The sequence below is a fragment of the Lithobates pipiens genome, unplaced genomic scaffold, assembly GCF_037356315.1.
Source record: "Lithobates pipiens isolate NorthernLeopardFrog02 unplaced genomic scaffold, aLitPip1_a1.2 Scaffold_25, whole genome shotgun sequence".
In the NCBI taxonomy this organism is placed as follows: Eukaryota; Metazoa; Chordata; class Amphibia; order Anura; family Ranidae; genus Lithobates; species Lithobates pipiens.
The window spans coordinates 110,927,798-110,945,280 of record NW_027507787.1 but is presented as its reverse complement, the minus strand read 5'-3'; the positions used below and the strand labels follow the sequence as shown (position 1 = coordinate 110,945,280).

Genomic DNA, 17,483 nt, shown 5'->3' with positions numbered 1-17,483 from the left:
TGATCTGTATGGGCGCCCGGGTGACATCACTAGTCTTCCCTGCTAATCAATCAGGTACACAACCAGTGTGTCCCCTTTTCATTCGGAATACAAGCTCACTTTTGTTTGCACAACACTTATTCCAACAAATATCCCCATACCATGCAATATTTCTTTTTACCATCCCTCCAGGGACTTAATTGAATTTAGTTCATGGATGGGATCCCGTTGGTGTTGTCGACGCCTTGGACCATTCATTTTACCCTATTTACATTCCAATCATTACCCTTATACCAAACTATAGTCTATGTGCCCTAACGTTGTTTTCGTTTCATTTCTAATTATCCCTATGTTTACATCCATGTTTGATCTAAAGAGGATGTCCTGCTGATGTTGTTGACGCCGTTTGCTGTCATGTGACACTTTGTGAATTGGTCTCTAGGCATTTCCTTTGCATATTACTGACAGTATGGGCATTGACAAAATCAAAGATGGCCGCGGCGCGGCCGCTGACGTGACTAGTGTCGTCCGCGCATGCGCACTACATCCATGATGCTTGATTTGACAATAAGTGAGATACTTCCCTTTCTGAATCCGCCCACAGCCCGGCGGTGATGTCAGACGCCGCCGGGCTGGAGAGAATTTATAATCTCACCCTCCAGTCAGTTGCCTGTTGGCAATTGACGGAGGCTGAACTGCTGCACAGGCTCTCCTGTAACCGGTGTCTCTGCACACATGACGACAGGTATGCATGCTCTACTTATATACTGTGTCTGTCTTTGACTACTTAAGATGGATTTCTCACTACCTTCTTTCCCCCGCTGTATTCATTTAACTCAATAGATTGAGCTCACTTTTCTCAGCTAACAGAGTTTACCCTATCTGTTTATTACAGCCTTTACCTAAGTCACTCATCTGGCAACATTATTGGTTTTCTTTTTTCTATACTGGCCATTTAAAACCAGTCTGCACTAAGATTGATTCAACTACCCAGGTGATATGATGTTGAGATTTCTTTATATACATGAAATTTTCTTCACTACAAACATCACTAGGATTAATTCATTATGCCTCAGTATACAAAATATAGTATTTTTCTCTACAGACTAGAGTTCTGGTTGATGTGTCACTTTCCAATCTGTGCATTCATTGGCCAGCTGGTGCATTGATTGCACCTTCCTTTTCTACTTTTTACTCTTTCACCAATAACGGCAAACATACCTATAAACCTGTGGGACTCTGATGCAATTGGTAAGGAAAATTAAATGATATATTTACAAATCTCTGTTGTTGTTTCAGAAATGCTGATTGTTAGCAATTCCTTTTGGAATATGGAATCTGTGACTGGATATACTCAATACTCACCTATGTATATTATTTCTATAATCTCTCCCCATGTACATTTATTTGTTTTTGAAATGTAGATTGTTATTTTGGATATACTGTTTATGAATTTAACATATGTTGTTTTTCTTACTTTATTAGTCATGATCTGCTGCTGCGCCAATTCCTGATGAAGCTCGAGCTATGAGCGAAACATGTTGAATAATCGCAGCTTAGCATCTATGATTTTATGTATCAGAGTGGGGTAATTCTGGAGATGTTCTATACCTGATCTGGCCTCACTATTGATTTTATGATTGTATAATGTAGCCTTTGTATACTATTGATGGATGTTGGTTAAATATTTTTTTTTTTTTTTTAGCAATTACTAGTTGATTGCATATCTTGCTGATCTGATACCGTTAAAAATCCCAGGGTTGGTAGCCTCCAACCCACTCCCCCCCCCCCCCCCTCTCTTTTTGTTTCACATTATCAAGCACTTTTCCAGGACTGAGGGAGGTTTGATAACACAAATCATGGAAATGGGCAGTGTGGCCTGTGATTTCAGAGTCAACATCCACAGCATTATGCAGATGCTTGTCTGTCCATATTGGAAGTGCTAAAGCCTGAGATAGGAATTGGAACCAAGAAAGAATCGCTAGAAGGGTTTTAACTAACAAATGCTACGGCAACAAATCAGTACACTTTTTGGATTCAAAGCTGGGGTAAGATGGGGCATCTCATTCAACAGCCCACCGATTTATGCCCAGAATAAAGTCTTATAAAATCCAGAGTTGATTTAGTGTCCTGATATTGCATAGGGCAGTGATGGCGAACCTTGGCACTCCTGATGTTTTGAAACTACATTTCCCATGATGCTCCACTACACTGCAGAATGTATGAGCATCATGGGAAATGTAGTTCCAAAACATCTGGGGTGCCAAGGTTTGCCATCACTGGCATAGGGGATCGAAAGCAGGGCCATTTGACAAAAGGTAATGAACAAACTTGGCAGCCCCCAAGGGGTTGGTGCGCTACAGAAACATAACGGCTGAGCCCCTACCAAAGTACAGCAATGGAGTGGTGTCAGCATCAGCAAAACCATAATGGGTGAGATAACGGGCACATACCCATCCAAACAGCACATATACACCAAAACTTTCTGAGTGTCCATAAAGCCCATCAGAGCCTGCTGGCTGGGTTTCACATATTCGGAATAAAACCGGGTCTAGCTCCAACCATTAGAAAATCAAACAAACAAAAAATGGAAGAATTATAAAGTAAAAGAAAAAAGGACCTAGCTAGAAAACAGGAAAGTAGGTCCTAAAAGGGGAGAGAGAAGAAAAGAGAGAGACAGTACAGGGAGGAGGAAACCCAGAGAGTGAGCCTGCAAAGGCATCAAGATCGAGGGAGTCCTGAGCAGGATAGGAAGAATCCATAAAGTTCTATTTTGACATTGCTATTCCATGGTTCCCATACCTTCCTGAACCACAGTATGGAATCATTAAGCTGGCTTGCAAGATGCTCATTGAGCATAATCCAGGAAACCTTGCACCTGAACATAGTGAACAATGTGAACTGAGGGGTTCTTCTAGGATGGAGCTATGTTAAGTTTGGCAGCTAGAAACATAAAATGAATTAACCTTTTTTTTTGATTAAGATATATTGTCAATCTGTTCATTCAGGCAATATGGGGTAATTGTGGAACAGGCGTTTCCGTAACCTTCTGTATTAAAACAAAAATCCTGTTCCAGAAACCCTGGATTCTGGAGGCATACCCATCAAATATAAAAAATGGTGCCAAAAGAGTGACAGCCCCGAAAGCAGAAAGGCGAGGAGGTGAAGAATAGCTTCGCAAGAAGTGCTGGAACCATATACCATCTGGTGAGGACCTTAACACTCACCTCCACCAAGGAGACATTCAATAATCCTTTGTATGCAGAATGGAGGATTTTCTAGTGGTCCAGGTCTTTCTCAAAAGCTAAATCTAAGTCCCACACTTGCATATAAATTAGTTGTATTGTGGAATCAAGCAAGATTGGTATGTATATAAATGTGGTAATTTGAACAATTTCCAGTAACAAACACTGTCTCACAATCCCTGCTAAGTATTAAAAAGAAGGAAAGAGGAAAGAAATAAACTCTTTCAAGTATAATGGGATATTGATAGAGACAATAATTCAATAAGAAAATACATAAATATAAGAATAACATAATAACAGCGGTAAAAACAGCCATAGTACAAATTTTCGATTATAGACCATAAGATGATACTTGAAAATTGATATCAGATGCGTAGATATGTATGAAGAACCAACATGTCTCGCAAGATACTTTGTCAGGGTATTGCATATAGCATATCAATGATTTCATCTAATTACATAAGACATAAGTCATTAGTATTGTATCAAACATACATAAACCATTTTTTACATATTGAGTGTTAACAACCTCACTTTTAATTAATTTTAACGGTTTCATGCTCACCTGGTCTTCTAGGAGGTCAGACACCCCATTACACCTCTACCTATTAGTACCCCATTTTGCAATACAAATTTGCGGCTAATTCCCGATGGGTGTCAGCTCCAAATGGGATAGCCAGTGGGGAGATTGGATCATGCCTTTTGCCACTTTGTGTAACCAGAGTAATCTAAAAAGTGAATTAGAGAAATAGTGATAATAGTAGAGAAATAAAATAGGGTTGTAGTCCACAAAGATGGATATATATATATATATATATATTAGTAATAAGATAAATTTAGAAATGATAGTCAAAGCGACCAAGCGCTTGTCACAAATTCTCTATAAAATAAGTCTATGCAAAAAGGATTTAAAACATAATCATAAGAATTTGTTTGGCAAGGCTATATATGGAAGATCATGCATTTAGATAGTATGAGAGGGACCAGTAGATGAAGGGAATAAGCTTGCACAAAGACATATAAAACATTATAGTCAGTAGGGATGAGCCGAACACCCCCGGTTCGGTTCGCACCCAAACCTTCCAACGGACTGAAAATTCGTACGAACTTTAGAACCCTATTAAAGTCTATGGGACTCGAACGTTCAAAATCAAAAGTGCTAATTTTAAAGGTTATTATTCAAGATATGCAACAGACAACACCAGCAATAAGGGTATCTTCAGGTGTATACTGTGCTGGAGGCACACAACATCCACTTTAAAGTGGTTGTAAACCCTTACAAACCACTTTGATCTACAGGTAAGCCTAGATTAAGGCTTACCTGTAGGTCCAAGCAATATCTCCTAAACCTATATGGTTTAGGAGATATTTGCCCGAAAACGGGCACCGCTGTCTACGGCGCATGCGCCGTAGACAGCGGCGCGTGGCATTCTCAGCGACGGAGCTGCCGCGCGTGTCGGCTCCCATGTGCATGCGTGGGAGTGACGTCATCGCGGCTTCGCCAAATGACAGCAGCGGGGCTGCGAGACCCCACCAACAAGATGGATGCGGCGGACTACAGGGTACAGCGGCGACTTCGCTGGCTCCTGTGTCAGGTAAGTGACACATAATGGGCTACTATGCGATGCAGTGCCATCTGTTATCAGTGTCACGTGTCCTCAATGCCACGTATTAGTGCCATCTGTCATCAGTGCCACGTGTCATCAGTGCTGCGTATCAGTGCCATCTGTCATAGGTGCCACGTCAGTGTCACTGTCCTGGTGCTCCAGGGCCTTCAAAAGTGTAATAGGTAGTCAACAAGTTAGATGTGTAATTTATGCTCCTAGAACATGTAACGGCGCTCCCTGCATGTTTGGCCTCTCTATGTGGCCAGGCTGTGGAAAAGTCCCACACATGTGGTATCGTAATACTCAGGAGGAGTAGCAGAATTTATTTTCGGGCATTATTTGTGGTATACACATGCCATGTGAGAGAAATAACCTATTAAAATGACAATTTTGTGAAAAAAAAAAAAAAAATCTTCATTTTGCAAAGAATTGTGGAAAAAACACCAAAAACCTGACCATGCCTCTTACTAAATGCCTTAGAATGTCTACTTTCCAAAAAGGGGTCATTTGGGGGGTATTTGTACTTTCCTGGCTTGTTCAGGTCGCAAGAAATTAGATCGGCCACCAGTATATCAGATGTGATAAATTTTGTATGATTCGACCACAGCTTGTAGACTCTCTATCTTTCACAAAGACCAAATAATATCCACTAATTTGGGTTATTTTTACCAAAGATATGTAGCAGTATAAATTGTGGCCAAAATTCATGAAAAAAAAATAATTTGTTTTTTTTCAAAATTTTTGGTCTTTTTTCATTTATAGCGCAAAAAATAAAAAACCCAGAGGTGATCAAATACCACCAAAAGAAAGCTCTATTTGTGAGGAAAAAAAAGGACAAAAAATTCATTTGGGTACAGTGTTACATGACTGAGTAATTGTCATTCAAAGTGTGAGAGCACCGAAAGCTGAAAATTGGTCTGGTCACGAGGGGTGTTTAAGTGCCCAGTTGTCAAGTGGTTAAAGACAAAGAACAAAAACAAAAATGGGGATTAAACAAGAGTTTTTCTTGATAATAGCAATTATCACAGAAAACAGTAACAAATTCATTATAGAGGACCATACCCAAGGACAGATAGACATGTAGATATACTGAACATAGCCAGCAGGTCTTTACAGGACCAACTATTACCATTACAGCCATGGTGTAGACACAATGTAACATATTTTAGAGAAAGGGTTTGAATGATGGGGTGAGTGGCTCTCTGCTCAAAAATCTATCTTGCCTCTTTCTGGAGGATTTTCTTATCAAAATCCCCTTCCCTTTCCATCTCTGGGATGACTTCCAATGCTGAGAAAGAGATATATGAGAGATTATAACTATGGTTGAGCCCCACATGCTTACATATGGGGGTATTTAATAGCCACTGTCATAGTAGTATAGATGGTCCTGTATTTGTTTAGCAAAGGACCGCTTGGTTTTCCCAAAATAAAATGCACCCCACCTGCACATCACCAAATAGACTATGTGTCAGAAACCATGAATCAGACCGATGGCAGAAGTACAGTTAAAACACACTGGTTTATTAATAAAAAATAAAAAAGGTAAATAGAGTTTAGATCGAGTAGTCAGCCAGGCCAGAGTTCAATAACCAAATCGGGTAATCAACCAGGCCAGAAGTCAGGGATCCAAGTAGAGGAAAAGGAAGCAGGATAAGGAGCCAGAAGGGATGTCAGTAAGCCAGTCTTTAAACAGGAATGATGTGATGTGACCAAGGTGAAGGCAGAGATGAAGTGAGCTGGACAGGTCAGACGAGCAAGATCAGGAACAGCTGGGTAACTGTGGAGATAGATGAGAGCTGACAATTAGCCGACAGCTGAGCAGCCAGCCCAGAGAAGGAAGGGCTAAGCAAGCCCAGACAGTACCCCCTCCCCAATGACCCCTCTCCCTCGGAGGAGCACCAGGCTTGAGGGGAAAATGTCTATGGAAATCGTGGAGGAGGGCAGAGGCATGTACGTCCGAGGATGAAACCCAGGAGCGTTCCTCCGGACCATACCCCTTCCAATGCACCAGGTACTGTATGTGCCCACGGAACCTACGGCGGTCAACAATGGATTGTACCTCATACTCCTCGTGGTTCTCAACTTGTATAGGGTGAGGACATGGCACTGAGGTGGTAAATCGGTTGCAGACCAACAGGTTCAATAAGGAGACATGAAACCCATTTGAGATGCACATACTAGGAGGAAGGTCCAACATGTTAGCCACTGGGTTAATCCTGAGAAGGATACGGAAAGGCCCAATAAACCGAGGTGCAAACTTCAGTGGGGGAACACAAAGTTGGAGGTTGCGAGATGACAGCCAGACCCTGTCCCCAACCTGGTAGGAAGCTGCAGGCAGGCGTCTGTGGTCAGCATGGAGTCTGTACCTATCATTAGAATGACACAAAGCCTCCTGGACTTGTACCCAAGTTGAACGAAGACCACAGAGATGCTCCTCTAATGCAGGAATACTCTGCAGAACAAACGAGTCAGGCAACATGGAAGGTTGGAAACCATAATTCGCCATAAATAGGTCTGACCAGTTGTTATGGTGGTCAGAAATATAGCAATGTAGGAATTGCTCCAAGGACTGATTGGCTCGCTCTGCGGCCCCATTAGACTGTGGGTGATACACAGAAGAGAAAGCAAGCTGAATTCCCAACTGTGCACAAAAGGCTCGCCAGAACTGGGAGACAAACTGACTGCCCCTGTCCGAGACAATCACGTTGGGTAGCCCATGTAAGCGAAAGATCTCCCAAGCAAAAATGGAAGCCATAGAAGTAGGCAACTTTTTAAATGTCATACAATGACACATTTGAGAACCGGTCAACCACATAAGGATTGTTGCCTTGGGAGTTGGGCAACTCAACAATGAAATCCATAGACAGGTGAGTCCAGGACCTCTCTCCATTGGGTATGGATTGTAGGAGGCCCACTGGAAGGTGTCGTGGAGTCTTACTCTGAGCACACACGGAACAGGCTGCTACGAAGGCAGTTACATCAACTCGTAGACTAAGCCACCAGAATTGTTGGGAAATGGCTCAAATGAGTTAATTCCTCCCAGGATGGCCAGCTGCCTTGGGAGAATGGTAAGTCTGGAGCAGGGCAGTACGGAGACTCTCTGGGACAAAGCAGCGGTCACAAGGTTTCTCAGGAGCATGGATCTGAGCAGCAAGAATTTTGTCACCCAAAGGAGAAGTAAGACTGGTGCAAACCGTAACAAGGATTAGATCAGGAGGAATCACAGGAACCGGAACGGACTCCAACTTGGAAGTGGAGGAAAATTGTTGTGAAAAGGCATCAGCCCTTACATTCTTAGTACCGGGTAAGAATGAGACAATGTAATTAAAACTTGACAAGAAAAGAGCCTATCACACCCTTCTAGGAGAGAGGCACTTAGCCTCAGACAAGAATGTGAGATTCTTATGGTCAGTTATATTGAGAATCGGCACAGTGGTACCTTCAAGGAGATGTTTCCATTCTTTCAGGGCTAAAATGATCGCTAACGGCTCTCTGTCACCAATCTCATAATTGCACTCAGCAGGTGATAATTTCTTGGAAAAGTAGCCACATGGATTCATAGTGCTCTCAGAGTTAGAACGTTGAGACAGAAGAGCGCCAACTCCAGTCTCAGAAGCATCAACTTGTAGGATAAAAGGCAACATAGGATCAGGATGTGCCAACACACGAGCAGAAACAAAGGCAGCCTTGAGAGTCTCAAAGGCCTTAATGGACTCCGGAGACCAACTCTGTGGGTTACCGTCCTTTCTGGTCATATCAGTCAGAGGCTTGACCAGAGACGAGAAGTTACGAATAAACTTCTGATAATAGTTGGCAAAGCCAGGAAACGCTGCAGAGGACGTAAACCCACGTGTCGAGGCCACTGTAGGACTGCCGAAAGTTTCTCTGGGTCCATCGAAAAAACCAGCAGTGGAAATTACATAGCCCAGGAATATAACCTGTTCACGATGGAACTCCCACTTCTCCAGTTTACAATAGAGATTGTTCTCTCTTAGTTTCTGAAGCACACGACAGACATCAGTGTGGTGGCTCTCCAGGGACTTGGAAAATATGAGGATATCATCAAGATAAACCACTACACATAACTACAACAAATCTTGGAGGACATCGTTAATAAATTCCTGGAAAACTGCTGGGGTGTTACAAAGACCAAAAGGCATTACCAGGTACTCATAATGGTCTGTTCTGGCATTAAACGCAGTTGTCCACTAGTCACCCTTCTTAATCCACACCAGATTGTATGCCCCTCTCAAATCAAGCTTTGTGAAAACCGTTGCTCCCTTGAGGCGGTCAAATAACTCTGTAATCAACAGAATCGGGTAGGCATTCTTAATCGTGACACGGTTGAGACCCCTATAATCAATACAAGGTCTCAGTTCACCGCTCTTCTCCTTCACAAAGAAGAAACCAGCACCAGCAGGAGACGAGGATTTGCGGATGAAATCTCAAAGTGTATCTACCACATTCCTCCATGACCTTATCTTCCAAGACTGACAAAGGGTAAACCCGACCATGAGGCGGTATGGAACCAGGTTGAAGGTCAATTACGCAATCATAAGACCGGTGTGGAGTCAAACTACCGGCTTGACCTTTGTCAAAAACATCGCTAAAATCGTGGTATTCCTCCGGCAGGGAGGAGAGTGAAGAGGTGCACAGAACCTTGGACACCTTCAGGACGCATGTCTCACTGCATTGTGGTGACCAGGAGAGTACCTCAGCACAGAGCCAATCAAAAGAGGGGTTGTGCCTCTGTAATCAAGGATAACCAATAACCAGCGGAAACCTGGGTGAGGAAATAACTTGGAATTGGATTATCTCATGGTGAAGAGCCCCTACGGCCATGGACAACGGAACCGTCACATGGGCAGGCTGAAGAGTAGGGATGGCCTTGCGGTTTTCCCCGGTGGTCGTTTCGCAGCGAATTTTGCACGTTCGCCATTCGCCAAACTGGCGGACTTCTGGCGCTGTTTGTGCGGCGGACATATGTATTTACATCATGAATGAACTTTGACCCATGATAACACATCCATCATGGGGTACAGGACAGCCAATTAAGACATTTCAGCACATGGACAATTGGACATTCCCCCTACCTTATAAATAGACCTGATCTGGCGGCCATTTTACATTCTGTCTTTTGTCAGTGTAGGGAGAGGTTGCTGTGTGGAGCAGGGACAGACTGTAGTGACACAAATAACTAGCTATTAGGTCCACAAAAGTCCTTTTAAGGACTGGTTATAGGTGTACAGTATATAGGGTTCTGGTGCACTGCTGCTGACTGCTGTGCTGCTGATTGCTAAGTGCACTGCTGACCGATTCTGCAGCTGTCTTTTGTCAGTGTAGGGACTGGACGCTGTGTGAAGCAGGGACAGTCAGTTTAATCACTAGCTATTGCTATTAGGTCTACAAAGGTCCTTTTAGGGCTGGTATAGGTGTACAGTATATAGGGCTGTACACGTATAATATACTTTCTTTCAAATATAGAAAGCCTATTATACTTGACTGCTGAGCTGAGTGCTGACCGATTTTGCAGAGGGACAGTCTGCAAATCACTAGCTACTAGGTCCACAAGTTGCTGGTATCAGTGCTGGTGTCAGTGCTCTCTATCTCAGTGCTGGTGTCAGTGCTCAGTCTCTATCGTGGTGCTGGTTTCAGACAGTGAGGGAGATGGCAGCGGAGAAGCCAATCAGCAGGCAGTGCCAGCACCATGGCTGATGATCAGCACTGGACTGGCACCTCCGGACCACCGCAGTGGAGCCCTGCATAGGTGGGGGTATGGGCCGGGCAGAGGGAGGGGCTCAAGCATAGCTTGGCACACTGGGACACTGGCACAGGACTGCGCTGCCCTGACTGTGGCACTGATCATCTCCTGCACCCCCTTCATAGCCTGCCCTGACCTTGCCTCTCCTCAGTGGCCTTCATGTGCTCCTGAATTGTCTAAATTTCACAGATAAAAAAAGAATGCTTGTCGTTGTCGATCCCAGATTCACTTAATACTTTTTGTTATGTCAGTGTCCATGCTGTGGGACTATGTGTGCACAGCTAGTAAGTATTTTGTGGATGAAAATATGACCTGTAGGTTTTTTAAGGTTCGCCTGCCATTAAAGTCAATGGGGTCCACCGCAAACTTTGCGGTTTGCAAACTTTTGGCCGCATTTGCAGTTCGTGTTTGTGAAACGTCCCATCGGAAGTTCATCCATCACTACTGAAGAGGTCTCCCATCAAGAGCCTCAATGGCAAGTGGAGTTTCACGCAGCTGCAGCGGAATCGAATGCTGTGATACAAAGGCAGTATCAATGAACAGGCCTGCAGCCCCAGAGTGGATTAGAGCCTGTATCTCGATGGACGACTCAGCCCAAGAAAGGGTGACCGAAGCCAGGTGCTTATCCTTCTGGATAACTGGGGATGAAACAACGCCACCTAAGGTCTGTCTATGACAGGGCCTCAAGGCTCGGGCTCGGGCGTTCCCTGGATGGGTAAAATAAGACTTCAAAAAGTGTCCTGCCTAGTCACAATAAAGGCACAAACTCTCCCTTGTCCTAAAGACTCTCTCATCCGCAGAGAGACGCGTGAAGCCCAAGTGCGTTGGTTCATCTTCACTGTGACTCAGTACCACGAGGCATGGGTGGGACTGCAAAGCTAGGAGGCAAACGTACAGGAGGCATCCGCAAGCGCTCTTTCAAAGAAAGTCTTTCTCTGAGTCTGGGGTCAATGAGGATAGCAAATGAGATCAAGCTCTCCAGCTTAGTGGGTATATCTCGGGCTGCTATCTCATCCTTGATGGAATCCAAGAGACCTTGAGATAAAGCAGTCACGAGGACCTCATTGTTCCAAGCAACCTCTGCTGCCAGAGTACGGAATTCAATGGCGTAGTTGGCAACAGTTCTCGTACTCTGATGGAAATGAGGCACTTGGCAGCAGAAGCGGAGCATGGGAGAACGTCAAATACCCTTTTAAAAGAGGATACAAAGTGAGGGTAACTCAAGAAAACAGGTTTTTGCGTCTCCCATAGAGGGTTTGCCCAGGCCAAGGCTCTCTCAGAAAGTAAAGATATCATGAAACCTACTTTGCTTCTGTCCATGGGAAATGCCTGGGGCAGCATCTCAAAGTAAATCTCTAGAAACCCTCTGCATTGAACTGGATTGCCCCCAAATCGCTGGGGAAGCGGAGCGGAACCAGACATACCTCTTATAGAGGTACTCAAGGCGGGTGCCTGCACAGAGATTGGTGCAGCAGCAGGGATGGCCTGCAACTCGGGTTGTACCAGAGCAGCCACATTCGCAAATGGCTCCAGGTGAACCGTGCAAATCAGGAGCGTTTGTAATGCTATTGCAAACTGATCTATGTGATGATCTTGCTCACCCAATCTGGAAAAAATATTACCGACAAGTGGATTGTATCTCCTGAATTCATGGCCTTCGCCTACTATCAGAAACCATGAACCAGACCAGGACAGAAGTACAATTAAATCACACTTGTTTATTAATAAAAAATAAAAATTTAAATAGAGTAAGCGTAGCCAAAGTATATCCAGAGTCCAGTAACCGGATCGAGTAGTCAGCCAGGCCAGAGTTCAGTAACCAAATCGAGTAGTCAGCCAGGCCAGAAGTCAGGGATCCAAGTAGAGGAACAGCAAGCAGGATAAGGAGCCAGAATGTCAGCAAGCCAGTCTTTAAATAGAAATACAGGAGATGGTTTCTTGTGATGTAACCAAGGCGAAGGCAGAGATGAAGTGAGCTGGACAGCTTTAACCACTTTCAGACCGGACCATTTTGCTGGTAAATGACCAGAGGTCTTTTTACACTTTGGCACTGCGCTGCTTTAACTGGTAATTGCGCGGTCATGCAATGTTGTACCCAAACAAAATTTGCGTCCTTTTCTTCCCACAAATAGAGCTTTCTTTTGATGGTATTTGATTGCCTCTGCGATTTTTATTTTTTGCGATATAAACGTAAAAAGACCGCAAATTTTGAAAAAAAATGATATTTTCTACTTTTTGTTATTAGAAAAATCCAATAAACTCAATTTTAGTCATACATTTAGGACAAAATGTATTCAGCCACATGTCTTTGGTTAAAAAAAAAGTCAATAATTGTATATTTATTGGTTTGCGCAAAAGTTGTCACATCTACAAACTAAGGTACGTTTTCTGGAATTTACGCAGCTTTTAGTTTACGACTGCCTATCTCATTTCTTGAGGTGCTAAAATGACAGGGCAGTACAAAACCCCCCCAAATGACCCCATTTTGGAAAGTAGACCCCCTAAGGAAATTGATAAGAGGCATGTTGAGCCCATTGAATATTTTATTTTTTTGCCTCAAGCGATTGAATAATGACAAAAAAAAAATTTTTTTTTTTTTTTTTTTCACAAAGTTGTCACTAAATGATATATTGCTCACACATGCTATGGGCATATGTGAAATGACACCCCAAAATAAATTCTGCTGCTTCTCCTGAGTACGGGGATACCACATATGTGGGACTTTTTGGGAGCCTAGCCGCGTACGGGGCCCCGAAAACCAAGCACCGCCTTCAGGCTTTCTAAGGGCGTAATTTTTTGAGTTCACTTCTCACTACCTATTACAGTTTTGAAGGCCATAAAATGCCAAGATGGCACAAAACCCCCACAAATGACCCCATTTTAGAAAGTAGACACCCCAAGCTATTTGCTGAGAGGCATGTTGAGTCCATGGAATATTTTATATTTTGCCACAAGTTGCGGGAAAATTACAAACTTTTTTTTTTTTCACAAAGTTGTCACTAAATGATATATTGCTCACGCATGCCATGGGCATATGTGAAATGACACCCCAAAATAAATTCTGCTGCTTCTCCTGAGTACGGGGATACCACATATGTGGGACTTTTTGGGAGCCTAGCCGCGTACGGGGCCCCAAAAACCAAGCACCGCCTTCAGGCTTTCTAAGGGCGTTACAGTTTTGAAGGCCATAAAATGCCAAGATGGCACAAACCCCCCCCCCCCCAAATGACCCCATTTTAGAAAGTAGACACCCCTAAATTTAGGGGTACACTAGTGAGACTAGGTAATAAATGGCGGGTGCCCTGAAACTATAAAAAAATAACTAACCAACCAGCGTCACCTGTAACAGTTATATGGTGATCACTGGTGAAAGGGTTAACTAGGGGGCAATCAGGGGGCTTTATGCGGTAGTATATGGGGGTCCCTGGCGCTATAAAAAGCTGCGGCGAACCTAAATACCTACCTGCCTAACTAGCGTCACCTGTGACACTAATACAGCGATCAGAAAAACGATCGCTTATTAGGCTGGGTTCACACTGGAGCGATGCGGGAACGCCACGAATGCGCGGCGGGTTCCCGCATCGCATGCCTCCCGGCGGCAGTTCACACTGCCCTATGCGAACTGCTGGGAGTGTCAGTGAAATGTTAATGACACCCCCAGATCAGTTCGCATATCGCAGTGCGATCTGCAAACTTGGATCGCATGGTGTGAACACCCATGCGATCCGATTCTGCTGCGGACCAAAAAAAGGGTCCCGTGCGAGTTTGCGGCGGGTGCGACACGAATTCAGCCATACTATCTGTATAGCTGAACTCGAATCGCACAGAGATCGGATGTGATTTGCACTGCAGTGCGGTGCGAATCACATCCGTTCTCATAAACCGCTGCAATGTGAACCCAGCCTTAGTGACACTGGCGACGGGGGGTGATCACGGGGTTAAACCTTTATTGGGGGGGTTAGGGGGGTACCTTAGAACTAAAGGGGGCTAACCCTAACTGCCCTAACAGTTATTAGTCACAAATGACACCTGCCGGGTGATCAGGGGGTTAAACCTTTATTAGGTAATAAATGGCGGGTGCCCTGAAACTATAAAAAAATAACTAACCAACCAGCGTCACCTGTAACAGTTATATGGTGATCACTGGTGAAAGGGTTAACTAGGGGGCAATCAGGGGGCTTTATGCGGTAGTATATGGGGGTCCCTAGCGCTATAAAAAGCTGCGGCGAACCTAAATACCTACCTGCCTAACTAGCGTCACCTGTGACACTAATACGGCGATCAGAAAAATGATCGCTTATTAGGCTGGGTTCACACTGGAGCGATGCGGAAACGCCGCGAATCCGCGGCGGGTTCCCGCATCGCATGCCTCCCGGCGGCAGTTCACACTGCCCTATGCGAACTGCTGGGAGTGTCAGTGAAATGTTACTGACACCCCCAGATCAGTTCGCATATCGCAGTGCGATCTGCAAACTCGGATCGCATGGTGTGAACACCCATGCGATCCGATTCTGCTGCGGGCCAAAAAAAGGGTCCCGTGCGAATTTGCGGCGGGTGTGGCGGGTGCGGCGGGTGCGGCGAATGGCTGAACTCGAATCGCACAGAGATCGGATGTGATTTGCACTGCAGTGCGGTGCGAATCACATTCGTTCTCATAAACCGCTGCAATGTGAACCCAGCCTTAGTGACACTGGCGACGGGGGGTGATCACGGGGTTAAACCTTTATTGGGGGGGTTAGGGGGGTACATTAGAACTAAAGGGGGCTAACCCTAACTGCCCTAACAGTTATTACAGTCACAAATGACACCAATGCAAAAAAAAAAAAAAAAAAAAAAAAAAAAAATGACATTGGTGTCACTGTGACTGGGGGGCAGGGGTAATTGGGGGGGTAAAGGGGGGGTGTGAGTGTGCCTGGCATGTTCTACTGTGTGTGGGATGTGTTGGTGCAACTCACTGATCCGCTCTCCTCCGTGTCGGAACGAAAAATACCGACACGGAGGAGAGAATACATCACTTCCTCTCCTGTGTTTACATTACAGGAGAGGAAGTGATGTCACCGGGGATTTCCATTCGTCGGGAGCGATCGCGAGGGGGTGGCCATGAATGAATGGCCGTCCCCTCGTCCGGGATCGCTCCCGAACGAAAACCGACCGCCGCAGGCACCGGGCGGGGGCCCGATCGGGCCCCCGACCCGCGGGAGGCAAAGGACGTACATATATGTGCTTATGCCTGCCCGTGCCATTCTGATGACGTACATCGGCGTGAGGCGGTCGGCAAGTGGTTAAGTAGGCAGGTCAGACGAGCAGGATCAGGAACAGCTGGGTAACTGTGGAGACAGATGAGAGCTGGCAATTAGCCAACAGCTGAGCAGCCAGCCCAGAGAAGGAAGGGCTAAGCCAGCCCTGACACTATGCCAAAAGTACGACAGTCAGCATAGCCCTTTAAAGAGGAAGTAAACTCTCCCACTCTGATGCTTCTTTTCATTTAGTCCATTATAATAAGTCATTATCAGACTATAGCCACTGTAATCCAGCCCAAATTGCATATTACTTACTGTTAAAAGAAAATTTAAAAAACTTGTTTCCAGGGGTTAGGCAGCGCCATCTTAAGTATTGTTTTCTGAGTCCACAGTGGAGTGTATTTCCGCCCTTTACATTGAGCACTCCATGTACTGTTAAACAAGCCTCCTTCTCAATCCAATGTTTCTATGGCAACCCTGCTTCCCTGTTCATGGCATACTTGTTTATTTCATAGTATTTACTTGTGCCAATGTCTGTTTCCCTTTGTCAGACTTATCAGCTTCAGCTGATAAGACTGCAGTAATGGCTGCAGTTTAGACTGTATGTCATGTCACATGGTCACATGGTGTGTAGGAGGAAGCTCTGAGTGATTAGCAGAGTTCAGAGCTGTGCCATAGGAAGTCCTGATAACAGATAGATAAGCACATAGAGAGTGTGCCTTAAATCAGGGGAGATCTGGGCATGCTCAGTGACTTAATTCTACAGAACAACAAGGATTACAACAATACTAAGCAAGTAAGGAGATATCTACAAGCAGTGTTCATTTGGGTTTTTTATGCTGATTTACATGGGACAAAGTTGTGGGGGAGGGTTTACAACCCCTCTAACTTATGAAAACCTCCTCTTGGAAGTTGACATCCCACACCTTCCCTGATCCAGGGACATTGATCACATTGGCCACATTTAAACGTCCTCCTTCCCCCTGTCTGGGAGCGGCCGGGGAAAGGTGGTAGCAGCCGGGGAAAGGTGACTGTGGACCAGGCTGTCCCTAATGGATCGGGATCTCCTATATACAATTTGCGGGGTACCCGCCACATATTTTGAAATAATAGGGTCATCAGATAAAAAATGCCAGTTACTGCTAATCAATCTACGAAATACATCCTGATGATTTGTAAAGGTAGCGATAAATTTGGTTGAAGGATGAGTTTTATGGGATCTGGACTTAAATATGAGTGATTCCCATGTATTTAGTTTGGCCCTTTTATAGGCTTTCTTAAGAACTTTCTTGCTGTATCCTCTGATTTGCAGTCTCAAATATAAAGCCTTAGCCTCAAGCTCAAAATCCCCCTCTCTGGCACAGTTGCGATGCAACCTCAGATATTGGCTGTATGGTAGTGCACCAGGGAGCGAGGATGTGAGCTTGAGTAATGTAATAACATATTGCCAGTAGGGATGAGCTTCGTGTTCGAGTCGAACGTACGTTCGACTCGAACATTGGCTGTTCGTCCGTTCGGCGAAATCCGAACACTTTGGTCCGTTCGTGTCAAATTCGCGTGGCGCTCACGGCCCACAATGCACTGCGATGGCGCAGTGCATTGCTGGCTCATGATTGGCCAAGCATGCACTGTGACCCCGCATGCTTGGCCA

General features: G+C 44.8%; 1 long non-coding RNA gene across 1 annotated transcript in view; it reads left to right on the top strand.

Moving 5' to 3' along the window:
- Positions 1–584: 584 nt before the first annotated feature.
- Positions 585–17,483, top strand: part of LOC143930471 (uncharacterized) — a 48,798-nt gene continuing 31,899 nt past the window's right edge. Inside the window, exon 1 of the long non-coding RNA XR_013262777.1 lies at positions 585–724. This is a non-coding gene — a long non-coding RNA (uncharacterized LOC143930471). The remainder of the gene's footprint in view (positions 725–17,483) is intronic.